A 27,574-nucleotide genomic window follows, 5' to 3' on the forward strand; every position below is an offset into this window, starting at 1 on the left:
TCCTACTGTCTGTCTCCCTCTCAGCTGTCCTACTGTCTGTCTCCCTCTCAGCTGTCCTACTGTCTGTCTCACTCTCAGCTCTCCTACTGTCTGTCTCTCCTACACTGTCTCCCTCTCAGCTGTCCTACTGTCTGTCTCACTCTCAGCTGTCCTACTGTCTGTCTCACTCTCAGCTCTCATACTGTCTGTCTCTCCTACACTGTCTCCCTCTCAGCTGTCCTACTGTCTGTCTCACTCTCAGCTGTCCTACTGTCTGTCTCACTCTCAGCTCTCCTACTGTCTGTCTCTCCTACACTGTCTCCCCATCAGCTGTCCTACTGTCTGTCTCTCCTACACTGTCTCCCTCTCAGCTGCCCTACTGTCTGTCTCTCATCATACACTGTCTCCCTCTCAGCTGTCCTACTGTCTGTCTCTCCTACACTGTCTCCCTCTCAGCTGTCCTACTGTCTGTCTCTCATTCATACACTGTCTCCCACTCAGCTGTCCTACTGTCTGTCTCTCCTACACTGTCTGTCTCTCAGCTGCCCTACTGTCTGTCTCTCATCATACACTGTCTCCCTCTCAGCTGTCCTACTGTCTGTCTCTCCTACACTGTCTACCTCTCAGCTGTCCTGTCTGTCTCTCCTACACTGTCTCACTCTCAGCTCTCCTACTGTCTGTCTCTCCTACACTGTCTCCCTCTCAGCTGTCCTACTGTCTGTCTCTCCTACACTGTCTACCTCTCAGCTGTCCTGTCTGTCTCTCCTACACTGTCTCACTCTCAGCTCTCCTACTGTCTGTCTCTCATCATACACTGTCTCCCTCTCAGCTGACGTACTGTCTGTCTCTCCTACACTGTCTCCCTCTCAGCTGTCCTACTGTCTGTCTCGCCTACACCGTCTCCCTCTCAGCTGTCCTACTGTCTGTCTCTCCTACACTGTCTCCCTCTCAGCTGTCCTACTGTCTGTCTCGCCTACACTGTCTCCCTCTCAGCTGTCCTACTGTCTGTCTCTCATCATACACTGTCTCCCTCTCAGCTGACGTACTGTCTGTCTCTCCTACACTGTCTCCCTCTCAGCTGACGTACTGTCTGTCTCTCATCATACACTGTCTCCCTCTCAGCTGTCCTACTGTCTGTCTCTCCTACACTGTCTCCCTATCAGCTCTCATACTGCCTGTCTCTCCTACATTGTCTCAATTGAACCCATGTTTCTCACTGTGGATTCGGTGCTGGAAAAACATCGTAACCTAGCAGAGAGCCAAATCATGTATTGCAACTTGTTGATTTTCTTGGTACACAAAAAGGAAGACAGGGTGAAACGTGATGTTATATATATGGGTCCTGTGAGAAAGATGTCCTTACCCCTTCCAAAAAACACTCCACTCTATACGTCACATGACCCAGACAGACATTCAGGGCGATGCTCTGATTGGTCAGGTGTGAGACTCGTGATTCGCTCCGATCAGAACCAGCAGCTATGACAATCCTCTATAGACAGACAGACAGACAGACAGACAGACAGACAGACAGACAGACAGACAGACAGACAGACAGACATTAGCGTATACTGTATATAAATAAAGGCAAACATACTTCCGAAGCATAATGTGGGGTGTGTGTGTGTGTGTGTGTGTGTGTGTGTGTGTGTGTGTGTGTGTGTGTGTGTGTGTGTGTGTGTGTGTGTGTGTGTGTGTGTGTGTGTGTGTGTGTGTGTCTTAGACAACAGTTATGATGAATCAGTGGAGGTTGTTTGTTAATTATTGGAATTAATAAGCAATTTTTAGAGAGTAATGCTATAGGAAGAGCTGTGGTCTGTCACCACAGAGTCTGTGGCCCAGACCACAGCAGTCATGTGTCACCACCCACTTCTCAAACTGTTAAACAGCAGAAAAAGGGGAAAGACACACACACACACACACACACACACACACACCTCTCCTATGCATGTGCGTGTGTGCGTGCATGAAAGCGTGCATTTGTACAATTCACAATTTAGGCATTTAGAAGACCCTCTAATCCAGAGCGATTTACAAGTGTGAGATGGGAATATGCAGAGTAAATGGTCATAAGTAACATAAGTACAGTGCAGAGAGAATAGTGTAGTGCCTTGAGGAAGCTAATAATCAGATGGCTGAGATCCAGGGTGTTTTAGGGAAGGGAGAAGAGTCTAGGACGTGTGGAGCGTTGTCTAGGGTGTTTTAGAGAAGGGAGAAGAGTCTAGGACGTGTGGAGCGTTGTCCAGGGTGTTTTAGGGAAGATAGAAAAGTCTAGGACGTGTGGAGCGTTGTCCAGGGTGTATTAGGGAAGAGAGAAGAGTCTAGGACGTGTGGAGCGTTGTCCAGGGTGTTTTAGGGAAGGGAGGAGAGTCTAGGACGTGTGGAGCGTTGTCCAGGGTGTTTTAGGGAAGGGAGAAGAGTCTAGGACGTGTGGAGCGTTGTCCAGGGTGTTTTAGGGAAGGGAGGAGAGTCTAGGACGTGTGGAGCGTTGTCCAGGGTGTTTTAGGGAAGAGAGAAGAGTCTAGGACGTGTGGAGCGTTGTCCAGGGTGTTTTAGGGAAGAGAGAAGAGTCTAGGACGTGTGGAGCGTTGTCCAGGGTGTATTGATGATTCAAGTTTCTTTATTAGGAAAAAGACCCCTTGAGATGTACCAGGAGCGTTGTCCAGGGTGTATTAGGGAAGGGAGGAGAGTCTAGGACGTGTGGAGCGTTGTCCAGGGTGTATTAGGGAAGGGAGGAGAGTCTAGGACGTGTGGAGCGTTGTCCAGGGTGTATTAGGGAAGGGAGGAGAGTCTAGGACGTGTGGAGCGTTGTCCAGGGTGTATTAGGGAAGAGAGAAGAGTCTAGGACGTGTGGAGCGTTGTCCAGGGTGTATTAGGGAAGAGAGAAGAGTCTAGGACGTGTGGAGCGTTGTCCAGGGTGTTTTAGGGAAGGGAGGAGAGTCTAGGACGTGTGGAGCGTTGTCCAGGGTGTATTAGGGAGGCTCTGACAGCATTCCTGTGTTCGCTGGTCAAAATGAGCGGACAATTGACGAAAACAAGGTGTCCTTCTGTGTGCACACTACCACTATAGGCTCTCACACCTTTGAGACGGTGTCAACTTTATAAATGAAGAAGGAACATACCAAAGAAACTAAATAACTGGCCCATAATGAAACCAAATTGAAATATGTATTCGGATCATCCAGTGTAGGCTATACTTTTACACATTGAGGAACAACAACCTATAATTCCACGTCCCTTTTAGCCGGGCACCCCCGAGCAGCCAGTGAACAGGTCAGAGTGTCACTCACGTTGCCATCTTCCCAGGTCGCTTCACAGCTATGGTACGGAGGAGGAGGCTGGGACAGCTGGTAGGAGGCCGAACCGTCAGCGTGGACAGAGGTCACACACGACACACTTCTTACTGGACCTGCTGTTACTGTAGACATATTGACATTATATAAGTATTAACAACAACATCGCTGCCATATTGGCAGGGGACACAGCCTGCCACTAGAAACTGACTAATTAACTAACTCTTCTGCTAACTAACTAACTGAGTAAACTAAACTAAACTAACTCTGCTGCAAGAAATATGCCTAAACTGTTTATACAGACAGTGCATACCTGAGACTACAACTTGTTTTCTGTTTTATAACCATTACTGTATTGGTATGAAAATGTTTCATGTGCATCCCATATTCATAACATGACTACATGTCAAACATTTGTAACAAACCACATCTTGTGACAACATGCTATCTAAACATGTACAATGTTTTGCTATCACAAAACATTTGTGATGAATAAAGCACAAACGTATCGAAAATGGTTACAAGAGGGGAGGGGGGGGGGACTGGCGACTGTTGAAGAAAGGTGAAAAGAAGTGATACAAGGATAGAGAGATACAAGGAGAGAGAGAAGTGCTCTGAGTCTATAGAGGCGAGTCTTATTATAGGCAAGCAGTCTCTCCAGCACACTTGCACTAAACTTGTACATGATCTTTTTGCAGAGGTGTTTGTGTGTGAGGCTGTCGGTCAAAAAGGTGGAAGTGACTTAGCCTCATAAACCACCCCCTCCCAGAAATCGCCTGATAAATAAATAAATAAATAAATGGTGCATTTATATAGCACCTTTATCCAAGGTGCTTTACATAGATTGTGCATTACATTCACCCATTCACACACACACACACACCGATTGCAGCGGAAGCCATGCAAGGTACCAACCAGCACATCGGGAGCAATTTGGGGTTCAGTGTCTTGCCCAAGGACACTTCGACATGTAGACAGGAGGAGCCGGGATTCGAACCGCCGACCAATGGATCATTGGACGACCTGCTCTACCTCCTGAGCCACAGCCTGATGCGATGCGATTTCAAGGGGGAGTGGTTAAAAACCAGGCTAGAAGTGACCTACACCTCTAGTAAAACAAGGAAGGAAAGGGTTGTTGCTTCATCACGGCAGGCATGGAAAATACCTTAAACTCTGTGACTCACCTTTGTTCTCTCTCGCTGCACAGTTAGCTGTACAAGAGTACAAGAAAGACGTTGCTGAAGTTATCGTTGAGTGACAACACAAACAATGACAATATTTAATACTGGAATAACTGGTTTCTGCAGAGAAATACATGTGGAAGTGCAATGAATCCATTTGAAAGGGATACATTAATTTAAGTAGGTCACACAGTAAGCAAGTCATGCTACTCATAGACCGAATGAAATTAAATGTATGAAGGTAATTCAAATAATTTCAAGTAATATAATGATCATATTGAACTCTTACCTCTGCACTCTGTCTTATACGACACCTGGAAGAGAGATTGTCATTACTAAATATAAAGATGTAGAAGTACAGGCTACTGTGTGTGTTTAGCTCAAATATGAAATATGAATATTTTTGTAACTTTTCACCATTACTTTTCCTACGTTTTGCCAATAACAAACTGCAATAGGATGCAGACAGATTTGACAGCTGAACATGTCCAGACATGTTATTATGGACATGGACATGGTTCATTGAAAAATAAAACACCACAGAATAATATAGTTAACGTGTCTATATGTAACTAAAGTCAAACTGTACAACTCAATCAGTGATAGGCTCACATCTACTGTACATCAAGAACTGAAACGGCTATTAATGAACTGGCTATAACTAATGTTTCTCACTGAGCCAGTGTTCGGTGTTTGAGTGTTTGTCCTCCCTGTGCTGTACAGTACAGGTCGTAACATCTGAACTAGTGATGCACCCAATATTAGGCCGCAGAAAATATTTGGCAGAAAATGGCTAAAAATGCATTTTCGGCCTATTCGGTTTCGGTCCGAATAGGCAGAAAATATATCACCGAATAGTGTATGCAATTAATGCATTCAAATGAGCTGAATAAATGTTTTATGGACCCATAATAGTGATTATTATTTATGTTACGTTTTGCCGTAACCATTTATTTTGCCATAAATCAGGTATGTACCTTTAGATACGGCCATGACAGCAATGGGAGGAAAAAAGATATATAATATTTATCATATTCGGATATTCGGTATTTGGTTTTCGGACCACTGTTTCCTATATTCGGTATTTGGTTTTCGGACCACTGTTTCCTATATTCGGTATTCGGTTTTCGGACCACTGTTTCCTATATTCGGTATTCGGTTTTCGGACAACTGTTTCCTATATTCGGTATTCGGTTTTCGGACCACTGTTTCCTATATTCGGTATTCGGTTTTCGGACAACTGTTTCCTATATTCGGTATTCGGTTTTCGGACCACTGTTTCCTATATTCGGTATTCGGTTTTCGGACAACTTTTTCCTATATTCGGTATTCGGTTTCGGCCAAGAATCTCCCTTTCGGTGCATCCCTATAACCTGAACGTAGAAAGAAACGTGGCAGAGAGCAAAAATTCCATATCGTCTCTGTCGTGACGAACATGTTTTTCTTTAACACAAATTAAAACACTCCCATCGCCCAGGACAAAGTTCTTTGTCCTTTCTATTAGTAACACCCGACGCTCAGGACGAAGTATTGTCCTAAAGACGAAGTTTATTGATACGAGAACAGATCGCATGGCTGTATAGCCCAGGCGCGCCTGCTGGGCTCTCCTCGGTGACGCGCAAGAGTGAGGCGTCATCGAAAAACTCCCTCCCCTGTTTAGCTGATGAAAACGAAAATCTTAAAACGTTCATAAATCGCGATCTAAATCATCCCGTCTTTTTCTGAAAAAAGATCCTGTGTTAGACGGCGCTCCGCGGTCCAGTCGCTAGTCTCGATAGATTTATTCTTGTCTCCCGTTGTTGTCGATCGACTCTAAAGTGCTGTGGCTATTGTTAGCTGCTACACAACATCATGAACTTCCGGCCGGTCCGTCCGGAAAAGGCGTCCGTGTTTATAAATCGACTGGGCGCATGAATGTAATGGATTAAATAGTTCCGGGCAATTAAAGTGTTAACTCATTTAGGCCTGACGTCGAAATAAAAAAAAGTCTTCTGAAAGAATATATATTCAAAGATTTGTGCCGCATTTTCAAGATGTTTCAAAAATGCTGAGTGGCGTGCTACGAGCTTGTAGATCTGCTATTTTTCAATAGATAAAGTATAACATAATGCTTAGTTAAAACACCAAAAGGGGTTCCCGTCCATAATGGGTTAAAGCCCTATACTGGCCTACTTCATCATCATATAAGAGTGTCACACACAAAAGTAGTGAAAATAGCAGATCTACGAGCTTGTAGATCTATTTTCACAATTTTAAAATAAATGATGATTAAAAGGGAATGGTTATGGACATATGAGGTTTCTCCACCTGACAGCGACGATATGCAACGTTAAAGCAGTTGGCAGCTCTACAATAGTACTGTTATCTAATCTATCTTGTCAAGTCATAATTGCTGTTGAATTGAAGGGTCCTCTTCTTTCATCCCCTTACATCTACTACAGACTATACTGTCTGTCTAGATTGTAAATAGTATCGGAATCGACCATATCGGCCATAAAAATGCCATATCGGATCGGTCGCAAAATAATCTGGATTATTTTCACAGATATTTGGATAATATCGGACCCTGCAAATAATCGGAGATCGGTCATAATTTCATAATCGTGCACCCCTAATTGTAAACATGGCGTTCTATCTTCCAGTTCAGTCTACTGTCAGAATTATTATTTTTTTAGTCCTGTTTGTCACTAGTTAAGTGATAATTCACCCTTCACACTTTTGATTATTTCGTCGGAGGACAGACAGAGAGGAGACAAGACATGACAGGAGTCAGATTAGAACTAGGATCATGTTGTCTCCACCAGGGACACAATGCATGCATTTTTATACAGTTTTATTTAACATTATTATTTAATCATCCTAATCCTAGTGATGCATTGTGGGAAGAAGAAGAAAGGACAAAATGGAGCCTGTTATGAAGGCTATAGAATGTGATGATATTTTGAGAAACGTTTTTCTTACCCCTGAAGAAAGGCACTCCACTCCATGAATGACATGCTCCACACAGACAGGGTGATGCTCTGATTGGTGAGATGTGTGACTCGCGATGGGTCGCCCTCAAGGTCATTGGCGACGACAATCCTCTGTAGACAGACCAGACAAGACAAGACAAGACAGACAGACAGACAGACAGACAGACAGACAGACAGACAGACAGACAGACAGACAGACAGACAGACAGACAGACAGACAGACAGACAGACAGACAGACAGACAGATTTACATTTAGTCAACGTTATGTTATCACTGCAATGTTTATAGCAAAAGGCCTCAAAAGACAGGTGTGTAGGGCAATAGAGCATATAATGAAAGACAGGTGTGTAGGGCAATAGAGCATATAATGAAAGACAGGTGTGTAGGGCAATAGAGCATATAATGAAAAGGATATCTTTGAAAGACAAAGAAGACGTCCCGCACACTGTCAGACACTTGCCAAACATTTTTTGCTCTTTATTAGGTCAACGTTTCGGTCGCTTAGACCTTCATCAAGACAGACATGGTTTTTTTTGGCGTGTCTTGTCCCTTTTCTTTTCTTTTTTTTTATGTTTTTTGTGTGGCTTTCACCTTTATTTTATATTTTTATGGAGGGACAGACAGTAGGCTGACAGGAAATGGGGAGAGAGATGGGTGGGAAGACATGCAGTAAAGGCCGTCGGGATTGGGAGTCGAACCCGCGGCACACTGCCAGACTGGATTACCAGCCAAGGTGCCTGGACCACTGAGCCATGGCCCAGGCCAAAGATACCCTTTTCATTGTTAACACTTTTGAAAAGTCACGCCACACACATAGCCACTGCTACATAGTAAAAAAGCCAAAGCCACAGACACCTTCAACTCAACAGAGTGACAGAGCAGTTAAAGGACAAGCTAGACTCACGTTGCCATCTTCCCAGGTGGTGCCACAGTGATGGGAGGGAGGAGGCCGGGACAGCTGGTAGGAGGCCGAACCGTCAGGGTGGAGAGAGGGTCACACACGAGACACCGGTTCTGACCGGACCTGCTGCGACCTGCAGGTCAGCTGTACAACAACACATAGACAGAGGGTCACACACGAGACACCGGTTCTGACTGGACCTGCTGCGACCTGCAGGTCAGCTGTACAACAACAAATAGAAGAGGGTCACACACCCAGTGTTCGGTGTTTGAGTGTTTGTCCAGGTTTTAACATCTGAACATAGAAAGCAACGTGGCAGAGAGCCAAATTCCATATATTATATTTGTATTACATATAAATATAACTGCTGTCAAAATGTACACGATGAAAAATTAATCTGTACAGTCAATCCACAGCGGATACATGGGCATTATACAATCCCATTTATACTTGGATAAACAGTTACACTTCTATTTAGCACAAGTGGGGCTGGTATTAATAGCACGAGCGTGTATGCGTGCACGCACATACAGTGAAAGAGGTCTGTGTGTGTGTGTGTGTGTGTGTGTGTGTGTGTGTGTGTGTGTGTGTGTTTGTGTGCGTGCGTGCGTGCGTGCGTGCGTGCGTGCGTGCGTGTGTGTCCACAGAAAGTGGGGCGCTCTTATCATCATAAATCATCACATTCCGGCCAATCACAATTGGCGTCTTCAATTTTCTGCCCTCACTTTTTATCCTCAATATGTACTTTGCTCAGCCAATCAAATCATCGCTATGGGGCGATCAGCCAATCAAATCATCGCTATGGGGCGATCAGTCAATCAAATCATCGCTAAAATTCACCAGTGCACACAAAGCTGAGCATTGATTCCTGATGAAGACCCGATAGGGTCGAAACGTTGAATCTTAAAAAATACTAAGAATGGTGTCCTTCTTTCTGTAGGCCTATGTATATTTTTGTGGGGCGCTAGCCCCTCCTATAAACAGGTTTAATGTTTGTTTTTAGTTCAATGTTTGTTTAAAAAACGCCATTGACAATGAAGGGAAAATGTACGTCATCTTGCCCCTAACACAAACGTTAAATGCCATTAACAATAAAGAGAATTTAACCCATTTTGGGTGGGAACCCCTTTTGGTGTTTTAAGCATTATGTTATACTTTAGTTATTGAAAAATAGCAGATCTACAAGCTCACAAGCTACAAGCTACGAGCTTGTAGGTCTGCTATTTTTGAAAAATTCCAGACCCCCAGGAACGCGCCCAGGGGGCCGGGCCGGTTTTGACGTGCCGCCCCGTGTCCGAAACAGTTGAGAAATGACAGCTACTGTGTGCCGGTCCCTCTACTGTACTGTACTGTCACTGTACAGTACTGTACTGGCACACCCGAAATCATCATATATACAGTTAATATGTGCGTGTGTGTGTGTGTGTGTGTGTGTGTGTGTGTGTGTGTGTGTGTGTGTGTGTGTGTGTGTGTGTGTGTGCATGTGTGTTAGGTTGCGCACAGGTGGTGAAAAACAACCATGCTGTTTTCATGCTCATACCTACCCAGCCAGCCAGCCAGTCAGGCACCCACACACATAAGTCCGTAAGGGAGTGGTTGCACCACTCAAAAATAGTGTGTGGTGGAAACTGGTGGAGGGGTTGGAAAGAAAGAAAAGTTCCCAGAGTTATAGTTTATTTAAAAATCACACCTGTGTGAAGTACGTCAGGGGCGCTCTTACACTACTGAATATAGAATATAGTGCCCCTCAAAAAAAAAAAAAAAAAAAATGAAATTCTAGGGCCACCATGGTTTATGAAATGTGCAACCCTGCATCTAGGTTGAACATTAGCATTCAAATTACTCCACTTGACTACACGCAAATCATGCTTGCGGTATAATACTGTTTATTTACACTAATATTGAGTATAACTACTAACATTGTTCATTCTGAGAGCCTCAGTGAAATGTGATGCACAATGTGTTGTACGTGTGTCTGTCTGCACCAGCGTGGGCTGGATTTGTGTGTGTGTGTGTGTGTGTGTGTGTGTGTGTGTGTGTGTGTGTGTGTGTGTGTGTTGTGTAGTACGTCGTATACGCGTGCGGCCGCGTACTACTGTAACTGCGTTTGTGTTGGAATGGGAGTGGAGCGTGGACATAATAAGAGAACACACGAAATGTTATTTTCGTCATCATCAAAGTTCAGCGCAAAGCATAAGCACAAGCATATACGCAACGCGGCCCAACGCGACACGCAAACACACGTGCGCGAGCGCGCGTGGCCAATCTAAAATATCCTCACTTTACTGTTATGTCAGTCAAAGCCTGGGAGGCATAGATCTGCTCTGGACAGCAGTGTCGGTAACAAATCAATGTTAAAGTTCTTCGCCACTGATTTACATATATTGCCTTTTCAAAATGTGTAGCCTATTAGGCCTATTAAAAATGCAATAGTCTATAGTCACTTTACTTAATTACTTCTCTGAGTTTTCTCCCAGATCATCAAGTGCGCAGACTGCGCGCACGCTGGAAACCCCCCGCCCGAACCTCACCACCCTCCGCTTAGCTGGTTCCAAACGGTATAGACAGGTTAAATGCGTAATGCATTACTCGACTTAGAAAATAGGCTAGCACAAGAAAACAATTAGGCCTTTACCCAGTACCTCCAAAAGACGATTTAAGCATTAACTTGGAAGGGGAAACAACATCACTCTATTAATAAAGTCGCGTTAATAGCTCTTAATGTTTTTCTTCATAAATCATAAAAAGCCTGATCTCTGAATTGAAAGGGACAAAGAATGAAGAAACGTCACTTACCGAATATGAATATGGTGAAGATCCATTTGTAATCGAGGAGTCCTGCATGTTGCCATTGTTGTAGACCTATTCTTATTCTTATTATTAAGTAACTGGTTGTTGCAAAAGAACCACGGAAACAGCAGCAGGTGTCTGTGTAGAGCAGGCTACCGTACGGTATACTGACTGAGCTCTGTGCAGTCTGCATTCTGCGATGCCAAGCCGAGGAGGACGTCCCACATTGCAGCTGTGGTTCTCAGCCTGTGGGTTGGGACCCCTAGGAGGTCCCCATAATGATGTTGGGGAGGGGGGGTGTCCTCAGATGACAGTGAAGGACTTTTAAGATCTCTTTAATACCGATACCATTTGTTGTAGGCTAAAACAAATTGTAGATCTGCTATTTTCACAATATGTAGCCTATCTGTGTGGAACCTGAATGCACCTCTCCTATAGGCTACCAAGTGCTTATTGGTGGGGTGGGGGTCCCTATAAATAATTGTTGACTGTTTTGGGGGTCACAGCCTGAAAGGGTTGAGAACCACTGACCAAGCCTATTCACACGTCTGCAACATCAACTTACATCTTCTTCTTTTTTGTTATAGGCTAATAATCATTACATGACAAGTTATCCCTCCAATGTCCCTTTACAAATAAATAGACCTTGTAATAGACTCAGAGAACCAAGTCCTTTATTATAGGCCTTGACTTACTGTAGGTCGAGTCTGTTTGGTACTGGTCTGGTACACCTGCCTGACACACTGTCGTATAGTGAACTGTGCCTGCCCAGCTAGTCTAGTCATTTACTGTAGGCCTATGTCCCTGTCCACAGTGAGTCTTATGTCCCTGTCTGTCTGTCCACAGTGAGTCTTATGTCCCTGTCTGTCTGTCCACAGTGAGTCTTATGTCCCTGTCTGTCCACAGTGAGTCTTATGTCCATGTCTGTCTGTCCACAGTGAGTCTTATGTCCTATCTGTCCACAGTGAGTCGTATGTCCCTGTCTGTCCACAGTGAGTCTTATGTCCCTGTCTGTCCACAGTGAGTCTTATGTCCCTGTCTGTCCACAGTGAGTCTTATGTCCCTGTCTGTCTGTCCACAGTGAGTCTTATGTCCCTGTCTGTCCACAGTGAGTCTTATGTCCCTGTCTGTCTGTCTGTCCACAGTGAGTCTTATGTCCCTGTCTGTCCACAGTGAGTCTTATGTCCCTGTCTGTCTGTCTGTCTGTCCACAGTGAGTCTTATGTCCCTGTCTGTCCACAGTGAGTCTTATCTCCCTGTCTGTCCACAGTGAGTCTTATGTCCCTGTCTGTCTGTCTGTCTGTCTGTCTGTCTGTCTGTCCACAGTGAGTCTTATGTCCCTGTCTGTCCACAGTGAGTCTTATGTCCCTGTCTGTCCACAGTGAGTCTTATGTCCCTGTCTGTCCACAGTGAGTCTTATATGTCCCTGTCTGTCCACAGTGAGTCTTATGTCCCTGTCTGTCCACAGTGAGTCTTATGTCCCTGTCTGTCCACAGTGAGGCCTATGTCCTTGTCTGTCCACAGTGAGTCTTATGTCCCTGTCTGTCCACAGTGAGTCTTATGTCCCTGTCTGTCCACAGTGAGTCGTATGTCCCTGTCTGTCCACAGTGAGTCGTATGTCCCTGTCTGTCCACAGTGAGTCTTATGTCCCTGTCTGTCCACAGTGAGTCTTATGTCCCTGTCTGTCCACAGTGAGTCTTATATGTCCCTGTCTGTCCACAGTGAGTCTTATGTCCCTGTCTGTCCACAGTGAGTCTTATGTCCCTGTCTGTCCACAGTGAGGCCTATGTCCCTGTCTGTCCACAGTGAGTCTTATGTCCCTGTCTGTCCACAGTGAGTCTTATGTCCCTGTCTGTCCACAGTGAGTCGTATGTCCCTGTCTGTCCACAGTGAGTCTTATGTCCCTGTCCCTGTCCACAGTGAGTCTTATGTCCCTGTCTGTCCACAGTGAGTCTTATGTCCCTGTCTGTCCACAGTGAGTCTTATGTCCCTGTCTGTCTGTCCACAGTGAGTCTTATGTCCCTGTCTGTCCACAGTGAGTCTTATGTCCCTGACCTTGTAATAGACTCAGAGAACCAAGTCCTTTATTATAGGCCTTGACTTACTGTAGGTCAAGTCTGTTTGGTACTGGTCTGGTACACCTGCCTGACACACTGTCGTATAGTGAACTGTGCCTGCCCAGCTAGTCTAGTCATTTACTGTAGGCCTATGTCCCTGTCCACAGTGAGTCTTATGTCCCTGTCTGTCTGTCCACAGTGAGTCTTATGTCCCTGTCTGTCCACAGTGAGTCTTATGTCCCTGTCTGTCCACAGTGAGTCTTATGTCCCTGTCTGTCCACAGTGAGTCTTATGTCCCTGTCTGTCCACAGTGAGTCTTATGTCCCTGTCTGTCTGTCCACAGTGAGTCTTATGTCCCTGTCTGTCCACAGTGAGTCTTATGTCCCTGTCTGTCCACAGTGAGTCTTATGTCCCTGTCTGTCTGTCCACAGTGAGTCTTTTGTCCCTGTCTGTCTGTCCACAGTGAGTCTTATGTCCCTGTCTGTCCACAGTGAGTCTTATGTCCCTGTCTGTCCACAGTGAGTCTTATGTCCCTGTCTGTCCATAGTGAGTCTTATGTCCCTGTCTGTCCACAGTGAGTCTTATGTCCCTGTCTGTCCACAGTGAGTCTTATGTCCCTGTCTGTCCACAGTGAGTCTTATGTCCCTGTCTGTCCACAGTGAGTCTTATGTCCCTGTCTGTCCACAGTGAGTCTTATGTCCCTGTCTGTCCACACACAGTGAGTCTTATGTGTCCCTGTCTGTCCACAGTGAGTCTTATGTCCCTGTCTGTCCACACACAGTGAGTCTGATGTCCCTGTCTGTCCATACACAGTGAGTCTTATGTCCCTGTCTGTCCACAGTGAGTCTTATATGTCCCTGTCCACATTGAGTCTGTTGGTGAGTCTCATGTCCCTGTCTGTCCACAGTGAGTCTTATGTCCCTGTCTGTCCAAGGTGAGTTGTCCATGTCTGTCCACACACAGTGAGTCTTATGTTTCTATAGTGTCAGCCATGTCTCTGTCCATCGTGTCACTTGTGTCTCTGTCAACAGTGTCCTCGTTGTCCATGTTGTCACCATCCTTATCCTCATCCATTGTGGTTTAGGTCGGACGACCTGCATGCTGCCTCCTGGTCACGGTGTTTCACAGCTTTCATGTCTGCCGGACCGGTCTCATGTCCGCTGGTAGAATACATGTTTCTACATCCAGCAGGTATATGATCTGCAGCTCCATCATGTGCTCCACCTGTTGAATGATTCCTCCACCTGTTGAATGATTCCTCCACCTGTTGAATGATTCCTCCACCTGTTGAATGATTCCTCCACCTGTTGAATGATTCCTCCACCTGTTGAATGATTCCTCCACCTGTTGAATGATTCCTCCACCTGTTGAATGATTCCTCCACCTGTTGAATGATTCCTCCACCTGTTGAATGATTCCTCCACCTGTTGAATGATTCCTCCACCTGTTGAATGATTCCTCCACCTGTTGAATGATTCCTCCACCTGCCAGTCCTCCTGTCTGCATGCAGAGGCTGAGGCATCATGATGATTGGCAGAGAGTTCAGAGATCCATGGCCGTGGACTTGATGTCAGAATATTGCGGATTTGAACTCAGAAGCTTTAATTTGTATGTCCTCGTTTTTCTCTTACTGTAGGACGGATATACATGCATCATTATTATTGTTTTTTTTGTTTTGTTTTTTGTTTACTGTTTTCACATGGAGTCTTGAGTACGTGGTGACATTGGGATCAAATTCCCATTCCTTTGCAAACTTCCAGAATGTTTCGCATTCAAACTGGGATATATGGTGTGAGCTTCTTCCCCAATACAAGCCATTAGACTCTTGAACAAGTGCAATACCCTACCCTTTATATTATACTGCTATAAGGACTCATATCGTGCAATATCTGTCTCTCTATGAACTAATGGTGTTTTTTTTATTTGTTTTAAAAGTGGATTTAGATTTTAGAAATATAGTAATTTAGTTTTCTTTTTACTATCAGATTGGAAGAATGCAGTGAAAAAACATTTCGTTCTCTTATGCATTTTATGTATCTGCTGAATGACAATACAGCTATCTATCTATCTATCTATCTATCTATCTATCTATCTATCTATCTATCTATCTATCTATCTATCTATCTATCTATCTATCTATCTATCTATCTATCTATCTATCTATCTATCTATCTATCTATCTATCTATCTATCTATCTATCTATCTATCTATCTATCTATCTATCTATCTATCTATCTATCTATCTATCTATCTATCTATCTATCTATCTATCTATCTATCTATCTATCTATCTATCTATCTATCTATCTATCTATCTATCTATCTATCTATCTATCTATCTATCTATCTATCTATCTATCTATCTATCTATCTATCTATCTATCTATCTATCTATCTATCTATCTATCTATCTATCTATCTATCTATCTATCTATCTATCTATCTATCTATCTATCTATCTATCTATCTATCTATCTATCTATCTATCTATCTATCTATCTATCTATCTATCTATCTATCTATCTATCTATCTATCTATCTATCTATCTATCTATCTATCTATCTATCTATCTATCTATCTATCTATCTATCTATCTATCTATCTATCTATCTATCTATCTATCTATCTATCTATCTATCTATCTATCTATCTATCTATCTATCTATCTATCTATCTATCTATCTATCTATCTATCTATCTATCTATCTATCTATCTATCTATCTATCTATCTATCTATCTATCTATCTATCTATCTATCTATCTATCTATCTATCTATCTATCTATCTATCTATCTATCTATCTATCTATCTATCTATCTATCTATCTATCTATCTATCTATCTATCTATCTATCTATCTATCTATGATCACTCTGCCAAGCTGTCTGTGCCTTCCTGTTGTTTCTGTGTTGAGTGCTGTGGAAGCAACTCTATTTCCCATAAATACTCACAATTGAATGATCTCTTCAGTGTCTTCTTGTGCCCTCTGCAGGTTGCAAGAGGATACAGTTTTGTTTTAAACCTGGGAGCTGACCAGTACAACCACAGTCTTTATACTGTTCACCACTAAGCAGCTCCACTGGAGCAGTTGGGGGTTCAGTGCCTTGCTCAAGGGCACTTAAAAAAAACAACTAATGAAGTTGTTTTTATTTTGTTTCTGTTTTGTAAGGCGACTTTGAGTACTTGAGGCCTATATAAATTGTATGTATGTACAGTATGTGGGCCTGGCTTGTACAGTCACGACTATATCAAACATGGTGTAGTTCTGTACTGTGAACATCAGGTTTCTTAGGCCTAGTTCACACCTACACAACAAATGTTCGGTCCGTGTGTGATGCCTGATTGCTTTTTGATTGCTGCTCCAATTCATTTTCAATGGGAGTCACATGGTTTGACCAAACATTTTTGTTTGATGAGGGGGGAGCATTCAGCAATCAGCGATCAAACACAAATGTTTGATCAAACCATGTGACTCCCATTGGAAAAGCATTGTGGTGGCCCAAAAAAACAAAAAAACGACCAAACATTGCTTGATTGGTGTTTGGTACGTGTGAATGAGGCCTTAAAGAGCACTTTGACGCTTGTGTTTTGAATCCCTTCACATCAAGTGTTGGCCTTGTCTAACGAGAGCTCCCCACGGCTTCATTGAGTAACTTTGGCCTGATGCAGATCCTTGTCTAACGAGAGCTCCCCACGGCTTCATTGAGTAACTTTGGCCTAACGAGAGCTCCCCACGGCTTCATTGAGTAACTTTGGCCTGATGCAGATCCTTGTCTAACGAGAGCTCCCCACGGCTTCATTGAGTAACTTTGGCCTGATGCAGATCCTTGTCTAACGAGAGCTCCCCACGGCTTCATTGAGTAACTTTGGCCTGATGCAGATCCTTGTCTAACGAGAGCTCCCCACGGCTTCATTGAGTAACTTTGGCCTGATGCAGATCCTTGTCTAACGAGAGCTCCCCACGGCTTCATTGAGTAACTTTGACCTGATGCAGATCCTGTTGTTGTTCAAAATGAAATTGAGTGACAGACATTGATAAGATATTGACAAGCTGCTGCTTTAATGGTGGTTGAATGGTTTAATTTAATCTGTGCTGCTATATGCTCTGCTGCCACCCTACGAATCTCATCATGGATGGTAAAATGCATTAAAACTAGTAAAAATCACACGCACGCACACACACACACACACACGCACACGCACGCACGCACGCACGCAGACAGACAGACAGACAGACAGACAGACAGACAGGCAGGCAGGCAGGCAGGCAGGCAGGAAGGCAGGCAGGCAGGCAGGCAGGCAGGCAGGCACGCAGGCACGCACGCACGCACGCACACACACAGGAGTGATACAGTTGGGTGCCACCGATATTGTCCCTTATCATTTGACCCATTTAGGCCTGACCTCAAAATTTAAAACAATCCTTCTAAATCCTCTGTTTTCTGAAATAAATATTTTCACGATTTTTCAAAAATAGCAGACCTACAAGCTCGTAGTGCGCCACTCGGTGGCGCGCTATGAGCTTGTAGATCTGCTATTTTTTAATAGCTAAATTATAACATAATGTTTAAAACACCAAAAGGGGTTCCCGCCCAAAATGGGTTAACTGTCCTTTTGCGCAGATCACGCAAACCTCAGCAAAAAGAAAAGGACAATATCGATGGCCTCCAACTGTACCTCAGGTCTGACAAAAAAATAATAAAATAAAATCTACTTTATCTCCTTGGACTGTGGGTGAAGAAGACAACACTGATAACGATTCCAAATTCAAGCCAACCATGGCTCCCCAACATCCTTAAACATTCTGGGGAATGGAAAGAATCCCTGCCATGCAACGATGTGCTGATATCCTTTAGGAACTATAGTCTATACCAGGCAGAGAAGCATACTGGATTTATACTCTCAATACCATGTACTTTACAACCAGAAACCAATTAATTGTGTTTATTATTAATTATATTCACTGTAACAGCTATTTTCATTATTGTGTTTCTTATAGGCCTACTGGCCTTATATTATGCGTCAATCTTAAAGTTGATTCACCCTACTCAGTCTGCATCTCATGTTATATTCAGAAAGTTGTCAAACTGAGTGAATCTAAAACGTGTGCTCCCTATCTGTCCTGACCCACAGCATCTTTTTGCAATGGGTCTGGTCCACAAGATTTGATACACCACCAAGATACCCATGTACCTGTCTAAATACTTCCTTAATGTCAATGAAGTCCAACCCACAACACAAGAGGGAGTTCAACAAACCATGTACAACCCAGATTCGGCACTAACAAGGGACTAAATTCATTTCGCTCCTATGCCACCAAAATGTGGAACGCATTAAGACATGCAAATCCCTTGATTCCTTCAAAGCCGCTCTCAAAGGCCCCCGTAAAATCTGAATCCCCCACCCCCACCCCTTTCCCCCCTCACTGTATTTTTTTTCCCTTTTTACCTCCTATGATCATTTCCTGTTTTTGGCTATAGAAGTGTGTCTCTAAATGTTATGATGAAGTGAAAATGGTGGTCCCTATTGTACACAAGTGTAATGCTTTTATGGTGTCGTCCACTCACAGTTAACAGTTTTTTTTATTGAATTGTACTTGAAATGTACTGTAATTCTGCAAACTGTCAATAAATACTTCAATCAATCAATCAATCAATCAAACCCTTTATCTATAATATACATTATGGATCGTTACTATGGACTTAGATGGTTATTCGTCTCAACTGCTCTTTTGGATTATTATCAGGAAGGTGATAATAAGCTATGATCTCTTAACAACAACTACATTTGGGATGTGTGGTCTGGACTGAGGCAGGAATCAGAATGTCACATCACATCACAACAGTGTGGTGTGGCTCGTTGGTCAATATTATGGTATAGCAGGGATGGAAGGAAGGAGGACAGCAAGTCAATCTGTCTGACGTTCGAGGAAGAGATGCCGGAGAGAATATATGTTGAATACATCAGCTATACAGAGTGAGGCCGTTCGAAGAAGCACCACTGCGGTGCTTCTGCTGTCAAGAGTACGGGCATGTGGCCGCAGTGTGTAGGGGGAAAAGTAGGTGCAGGACTTGTGGAAAGATAAGCTGTGAGGCCTGTACAGTACAGCACCACTCACTTCAGACAGGTCTGATTTTTTTTTTGCAAGAAAGCAAGCAAGCAGTAACAAGATCACCTTGCTCAACAAGTGCACACTTTTGCCACAAGGGGTCTCCCAGGCACAACATGGCATTAGTGACTGCAGGCCTCGTCACTGCAGCCATATTGAGAAACTGGAAGAGCTCGTGACCGTGTTCCGTGTTCACATATTTATTATGAGGAACTATGTGTGGGTGCACGGCTATGTCCATTATTTATGTTCTGCTCTGAAGGGTGACCATGCCATGTTGTGTTGTCTTGTTTGTTTTGTTTCAAAAACTTGATTCAGGATGCTGTCACTTCCCTACTTGTATAGTATATTATAGTATATATATATTTTTTTCATACCACCACACTATTTTGCATCGATTCTGCATCGTATGAGTTTGGATTTCCAGAAAGAACAATGTCAAAGGAAAGTTCCATTTAGTATGGGAGACACCTTTTATATGGGACTGCCTGTTTAGTTTGTTTTTATTTTGTATCCTTTTATTTTACTCATTTACATTATTGTGAAAAGTTCATACAAAAAAAGAGAAAAAAATAACTTTTATTTTCCACAGAGATTATTTTCAGCAAAACAATAATAAAAAATACTAATGCAAAAATGCCCTTTTGTCAAGGGAACCAGGAGGATGCCAACTTCTGGGATAGCCTATGAAAATGTGTCATGCCTGGACCACTCTAGTATGGAAATGAGATGCAACCATTGTCTAGAGTTGAAATGTCAATAATCAATATTACATACAGGATGGAATGTGGTATAAAGTAAATTAATACAGTGCATCTGTACAATAACAGCTCTGACACAGAGGATGTATTTTTTTCATTTTTATATGAAAAAAAATAAACATTGTTACAGAATGTTGAATGTACAGTTACTGGTATTCAGTGGCATATAGCAGGCCTAACACTATTAAAGACGTTATGCATACAATCATAATTTGTTCAGACTGTATTGAGAGGATGGCCCTTTGAGATTCAGCATCTCATTTTAGAGGGGTTATACACATAAGACAACCATTACAATAAACACACATGTACATGTATGACTCAGGGACATGTTGGGCCTCTAATTCAGCCAGGGAAATGGAGTTGGAGACAATGGAGAGGCCCTTCGACCGCACGGGAAAAAAGAAGGAAAAGAAACGAACTAACCGATGAACGGTGGCAGAGATTTGGCCTCTAATTCAGCCCGGGAATCATATAGGCTTATATAAAAAATTTAAAAGATCTTATTTATTGACTTTTTTTTTTTTTTTTACTAAAACAGGTATGGCTCCTTAAAGCTTAAACATAGGACATTGATGAAGTAACAAAACTCTCATGTCCGGGTGCTTGGTGTTTTGTTTAACGTACTACTAGTCCGACACCCCCTACCTAAAACCCTATAACCTAACCCTAACCCCACAGGGATGCCACGGGTGAGTCTTAACCAGCCACGCATGTGTCGAACTGTTGGACATGCATGTTGGAATGTTAGTATGTCGGACCAAACCAACGTATGCACCCACTCCTGTCCTGACAAGTACAGAAGTGGCTAGTTATGAACTTTGTCCAAGGGCTTGGGCATTGCTCTCAGCTGTTGCTTATTTGTTATGCCTCTTCATCTTCATGTGTCCCATCATCGGAGCATATCCACCACTATGGAACTCCAACCTCGATCCCACGTCAAAACCGAACTCGGCATCTTCTGTGCAACGGTAGAGTCTGTTCTCCTATTACGGCAGTGAATGCTGGACCCCTGAAGCCAACCCTGCAGAAGTCTCTAGATGCTAGATGCTAGGTGCTACACCAGAATGCTGCGTGCATGCAGTAATTAACATCAGCAAGAGTGCACATGTTACCAACAAGAATCTGTATGATGGAATGCCAACAAAAAAAAGTGAGCCAAAAAAATATAGCAGCCAGGAGAATGAGAGTATAGTAGCAGGACACTGCCAAAGACACCAGGAGCTGCCAGCCAGCAAACTAGTGGTGTGGGAACCAACACACGGGCACCGGTCACCATGGGACGTCCTACATTAACATATGTGGATGTACTCAAGAACGACGCAAAGGAGCGCAAAGCACCAACGAGCTGGCCAGATGTACGGAGAACCGGGGTGACTGGAAGCAACGACGGAGGGCTCGTCTGAGGACGACCTAGAGAGTCCCCAATAACAACATTAAACTTATTGTTGTAAATTAGACATATAATAACACTTCAAACATACGATGCATGCTTCCCGTGTATACTATGCACTCACTGACAGCAAACAGTGGTCACATGGGGGCGTGTCACACGCTGAGGCCTGGAGCTAGGGGGAAGAGGTTGTGGTTTTTCATCTGAAAACCACATGTTCTTCCGCTAATGGTTTCACAAAAAAATATCCACTTGCACAAAGTTTCAGTTTGTTCCATAGCTCACAAGTTACACGCTCACGTGCGCGTGTGTGTGTGTGTGTGTGTGTGTGTGTGTGTGTGTGCGTGTCGTTAGGGCAAACAAACAGCAAGCATGACTGCTTTGAAGTCTTCGTCTCTTCTTCACTCAAACATCTCCACCTGTAGCAAACGATAAAACAATAAAAGACAAACTGAAAGATAAACATAAACGGACTAGGGCATTAAGCAACTAGTCGACTAGTAAATCCACTAGTCGACCTTGTTGGTACTAGTTGACTAGTTGATAAGAAGAAAAAAAAAGTTTTATTTTTTTATTTTTTCCTGATTCTGTAGGCCTCAAGATCAGGTAGATTATAGTTATAGTCACCAATGTAAAGTTTTTAAATGTACAAATATATATATATTAAAAAAAAAAACATAACATAATAGGTAGTTAAACAACTAGTCGACTAGTAAACTAGGCAACTAGTCAAATAGTAAAAATCACACCCGTGTGAACTGAGTGGTGCAGTGACGTCACATACTAACCATCAGTGTCTTGCTCAAGGACACTTCAACACTAACTCTGGGGGAGCCCGGGTTCGAACTGGCAACCATCCAGCCACTCTACCCCTGACCCACCGCCGCCCTATAACAGGCTGATATGAAAAATGTGGCTGTGCTGGCTCTGCTCTGGTGGACTGACGGACGAACAAACACACACACACACACACGGAGACACACACGTGCGCATGCGGACGGACAGGGGTCAAAACACGGTCTTCGGCCACACCTTCGGCCTGGTGGAGACAATAAGCTCTACAGCCTTATTGTGTCGACGTTGAAATAATAAAATAGTGGCGCTTTGTTTTATGTGAACTGTTAATTGTTTGTCCTGCACTACTTTCCCTTTTATGTGTTAAGAAGGGACCTCCCCGGAAAGGAACTGGCTGGAATAACGTGTTCCTTCCACGCGCTACGTCCAACCAGGGAAACTCCCCCCTGTCAGGTGTAAAGGAGCAACTTGGACACTCAGGCATGAAGGAAGCATGAGTTCAAGTCCGTTGCTCTCCCCATGTCCCCCATATATATGGGGACTAGTTGGCGGAGGGTGTGTAGAGCCCAGGATCACATTAGATAATTGACACAGGGGTTACAAAATCGTGGGATAAAAATTAGTTAAAAGAAAAAGAAGGGACCTCCCTCATTCCATAGCAGGCAGTGGAGTGTGGTTCACATTATTAACAATATGATATAATTATGGTGAGAAAGTGGACTCACGTGATGCATGTGAGCATTCTTTTTTTCTTAAATCATTTTTATCCCACGATTTTCCAACCCATTTTTTCACCCAGTATCAATTATCTAATGTAATCCTGGGCGCTACACTTCCTCTGCCAACCTGGGGAGGGCAGCGGACTGACCTCATGCTTTCTTCTATGCATGAGTCCATGCTGCTTCTTTTCACCTAACAGGGGAGAGTTTCCCCGGCCGGACGTAGCGCATGGAAGGAACACGTTATTCCGACCAGTTCCTTTCCCCTCCATCAGGCGCCCCCAGGCTGGCCAGGGGGAGGTAGTTTAGAGACCAGGATTACTGCATGTTTTTTGTGAGGGTACCTACCCTAGGGGACACGGGGAGAACATGTGAGGGTACCTACCCTAGGGGACACGGGGATAACATGTGAGGGTACCTACCCTAGGGGACACGGGGAGAACATGTGAGGGTTCCTACCCTAGGGGACACGGGGAGAACATGTGAGGGTTCCTACCCTAGGGGACACGAGGAGAACATGTGAGGGTTCCTACCCTAGGGGACACGAGGAGAACATGCAAACTCCACACAGAAGGGCCCTATCGCCAACACAGCGCCCCCAGCGGGAATCGAACCCAGGACCTTCTAGCTGTGAGACGACAGCACTATACCGACTGTGCCACCGTGCACGCGAGCATTCTTTACAATTTACACTTTCTGTCAGAGATTTATGCCCCAAGCCATGAGGTCCGGAGGAGTGTTCTCCTTTATGTAAACCAGTGTTCATGACTAAAAGACTAAGACTAAGACTGAACAATTTCAGATATCAGATAAATAGAACTAAAACTAAATGGTGTGTTCAAATAGACTGTATAGACTAATACTAAATCATAATTTGCTGTACAAATTAACACTGATTTGTAAACTAAGATAATGCCTAAACTGACTACAACTGTTCTCCTTTCATGAAAACTAGGCAGAAGTGTGAGTCCTGAATCTCTGATTAAAGTCATCAACATATAGCTGTGTACAACAATGTGGCTGACCTGTGTTTATCGTCACAGCGGAGTAGATGGCTTGTCCTGCAGAGGTCTGGTCTGGAAATAAATACAAAAGAGACATCAAGTGTTAAAACTGAAACATTTGACTCTCTGGTGAAATAACGTTATAGCTAGGGATCGATCGCGTTATTTTGCTCCTGAGCATCTGATCTTTCCCGATCCGAAATTTATATTTTTATAGAACACGTTTATGCCATATCACAATAGTACGATATCCCAAATCACAGACAATATCCAGTCTAACATCATGATATGGATGAAAAATCGATACTAGGGATGTCCCGATCACATTTCTTTGCTCCCGATCCAATTCCGATCATTTGAAAATGACGTGATCGGCCCCGATTTCCGATCTCGTGATCGTATCGGGACAACCCTAGTTATAGCACAGAATAAGTGTTTGATGAGAGTATTACTGTGTATTAATAAAGTATGAATGTGTGTGTGACTCTACCTCTCCTCTTGTGGTTAGCTGGCTGCTTCACTCTCACATCAGCATACGTCACATCTTCACTCTGTCTGTCTGTCCTGCAGCCTGCAACACACAAGCACTCACTACATCAACTTGGTACAAATCATTGTTTGCTTGTTTGTTGTGGTCGTTTTAATGAATACTGAGTATTTTCACGTGAAGGAATTTGAATTAGTAGTCATAATAAGTGTCAAAAAAATATGAATATAGCTGCTGCACTGTAATTGGATTGGGCATTTGTGGGCCCAATTTGTGATCATTCAAATTCAAAATGACTTGATTGTTATCTGTGGAAAGTAGTGAGAAGATTCACTGAAGCATAGAGTCACATGAGCGGGAGATTCATGTTATCTGTGGAAAGTAGTGAGAAGATTCACTGAAGCATAGTCACATGACTTGTTTTGGCCGCTGCACCAAGTGAGGAGATGCTTCACATCCGCTTTATCGCTTAGTCATGGAAAGAGCTTCCGTTTTCCAGACTGTATGACGGAAGCATTTGAGAATTGCGAGAGGCAACAGTCTGGCCACGCGAAACTAACCCCCCATAGACAGGTGACAGCGACTCAAGTGTGTGTGTGTGTGTGTGTGTGTGTGTGTGTGCGTGTGTGCGTGCGTGCGTGCGTGCGTGCGTGCGTGCGTGCGTGCATTGGGGAAAACAAGCGATATACATTTTGAACTCTTCCTCTCTTCTTCACTCAAACATCTGCACCTGTTCAAACAACAATAAAACAATAAATGATGAAGTGAAGTTTGTCATTGATGTACGTAGTATGCAAGGCACCAACCTGCACCTGCACAGTGCTGCATGATTAACTAGTTGGCTGTCCAACCATTCATTTTAGTTACTCATGTTTTTGCTACAAGAGAGAGTCTTTAAGAGAGGTTTATAAGTCAAGCACTTTGATGTTTGTTTGTCTGCTTAAAGCCACAATAGTTTAGCCTGGCACACAAAAAATTGCTTGCCGGCGGATTACGGTCTGGAGAGGCTCAATTGTACGCCCATTTCCTACACCAGAGAACTGGTGTGGCCAATCGGGACACGGTATGCAATATGGGCAGGCTTTGGTACAGTGACGTTCAATGCTTGAGACCTTTGACTGACAGTAGCTCTGACCAATTGCGTCAAAGAGAAAATGTTTGAACCCGCCCCCCCGGGAAACAAGATCCATACACAGCATCTCCAGACTCAAATACCACACGACAGTGTGATTTGAGTCTGGCTTATTAGCCAGGCTAACAATAGTTGGCTCCAGGTGCCACACTTTGAACGTGGTAATGTTCAGCGTCTACAGTTTTTTGGAATATCCCTCTGTTGAGATATCCTTTGCTTATTTCCTCTTCAATTATATTGTTGTCTAATCATATCCATTAATCTTTTTTTTTTTTTTAAAGTGCCAATTAGTTATGGCATGGTGTGATAATATAGTTTTTTCTGAATATTATGAGTATATTATGTTATTGTGTGTCTATGCTTGAACACTTGACCCACATTATTAGTTGTAGTTTGTCTTCCCAACAGAATACCACATGAAGCAGTTCATTCAATCAAGGCCAACATGATACCCAGACATGTTGTACATACTGTGTGTATAGTAGTTATCCTCTCACAGGGCAAAAAGCCCCTTGCTGTCACCCCAGGCCAGAAATAGGCACCTCTCAGGAAGTATTGAGAAACGAACATAACACCCATAGCAACTCAAGTGTTCAAGCGATGACTGTTCACCCATTAGTTCCCATAATTAAGGTGGCCTAAAGGTGGCCTTACACTAGCCGATTTTTTTCAATCTGAAATCTGATAGCACCACACACTACAGGATAATCGGAGCGGGGCCGAGCAAATATCAAACATTCTTGATGTTGATCGGGCCGATCCAGATCGCGCTTTGAGCGGTCGGGCACCCCCCGAGCGTCAAAAATGCATTTTTGACGCTCGGGGGGTGCCCGACTGTGTGGTGCTATCAGATTTCAGATTGAAAAAGATCGGCTAGTGTAAGGCCACCTTTACTAGGCTGTGTTGTCTTCTTTCGCTTTCGGTTGAAAATGGCTATATGACCAATATATCACCCTAAGGAATAGCAGAAGTCTCCGACAAGGGGACGCACAGAGATGATGATTCATTGGAACTTCCCTTGCATTGTTAAAACGTATATGGGTGCCAGACTTCATGAACTGCCACTCTGTGATTTTGTATTGCTGAGAGGGAGAGCATTTTGGACGCCCAGAGATCTCTGAAAACTCATTCTTATTATTCAATCTATGTAATATTTTAACTTCATGCAATTTGATTAAATACATGTTAAACACTTTTGTCCGTTCTTAAACTTCACCGATTAAAAGGACGCGCAGAGATAGCGTGCTCCATGAGGGTATTTTAAATTGTCTCACTGCACTTATTTGTTTTGTTGAGGCTATCTACTTCACAGTCTAAAGACAATGAATATTGTCAAGGAAACAATTAGAATCGTGTGAGAATCTACCGCTCTACGGGCCACTCTACCCCTGAGCCCTCAGTCAGTATACAATGTGGCTGACCTGTGTTCATCTTCACAGTGGAGTACATGTCTTGACCGACAGAGCTGGTCTGGTCTGTGAATAAATACAAAAGAGACACAAGTGAAATATTATTTATAGCACAGATGTGGAAACAACAACACAGAATAAGTGTGCGTGCAGAGTATAAAGTACGAGTGACTCTATACCTCTCCTCTTGTGTTGAGCTTCCTGTCTCACTCTCACATCAGCATACGTCACATCTTCACTCTGTCTGTCTGCCCTGCAGCAGCCTGCATACACACAAGCACTCACTACATCAACTCTTAATATAAAATACAATTATATGTACACACTAAATATGTATAATGTTAATACCTAAATGATCAGCTGTTGGTACAAGTCATTGTTTGCTTGTTTGTTGTGGTTGTTTTAGAACTGGCTGGGTATTTTCACGTGCATGGAATCTGAATTGGTGCATCTAAGTACTCATAAGTGTCAAACTAAAAATATCAATATAGCTGCTGCACTGTAATAAAAGTTCAATAAGAACAATACAAAAGACTACAAATTGACAAAGGGAACAGCTGTGCAATGAAGAGATAAAAACACAGAGACTGCAC

General features: G+C 43.5%; 1 long non-coding RNA gene across 1 annotated transcript; it reads right to left on the reverse strand.

Annotated features, from left to right (window-relative positions):
• Positions 1 to 21,352: 21,352 nt before the first annotated feature.
• LOC306926921 lies at positions 21,353 to 27,241 on the reverse strand. The gene is made up of 4 exons (XR_013790452.1): positions 27,161 to 27,241; positions 24,444 to 24,524; positions 23,975 to 24,025; positions 21,353 to 21,854 (listed from the first exon to the last, which is right to left on the reverse strand). It is a non-coding gene; the product is annotated as an uncharacterized lncRNA (long non-coding RNA).
• Positions 27,242 to 27,574: the final 333 nt, after the last annotated feature.

The sequence above is a fragment of the Electrona antarctica genome (genome assembly GCF_951216825.1).
Source record: "Electrona antarctica genome assembly, chromosome: 7".
Classification (NCBI taxonomy): domain Eukaryota; kingdom Metazoa; phylum Chordata; class Actinopteri; order Myctophiformes; family Myctophidae; genus Electrona; species Electrona antarctica.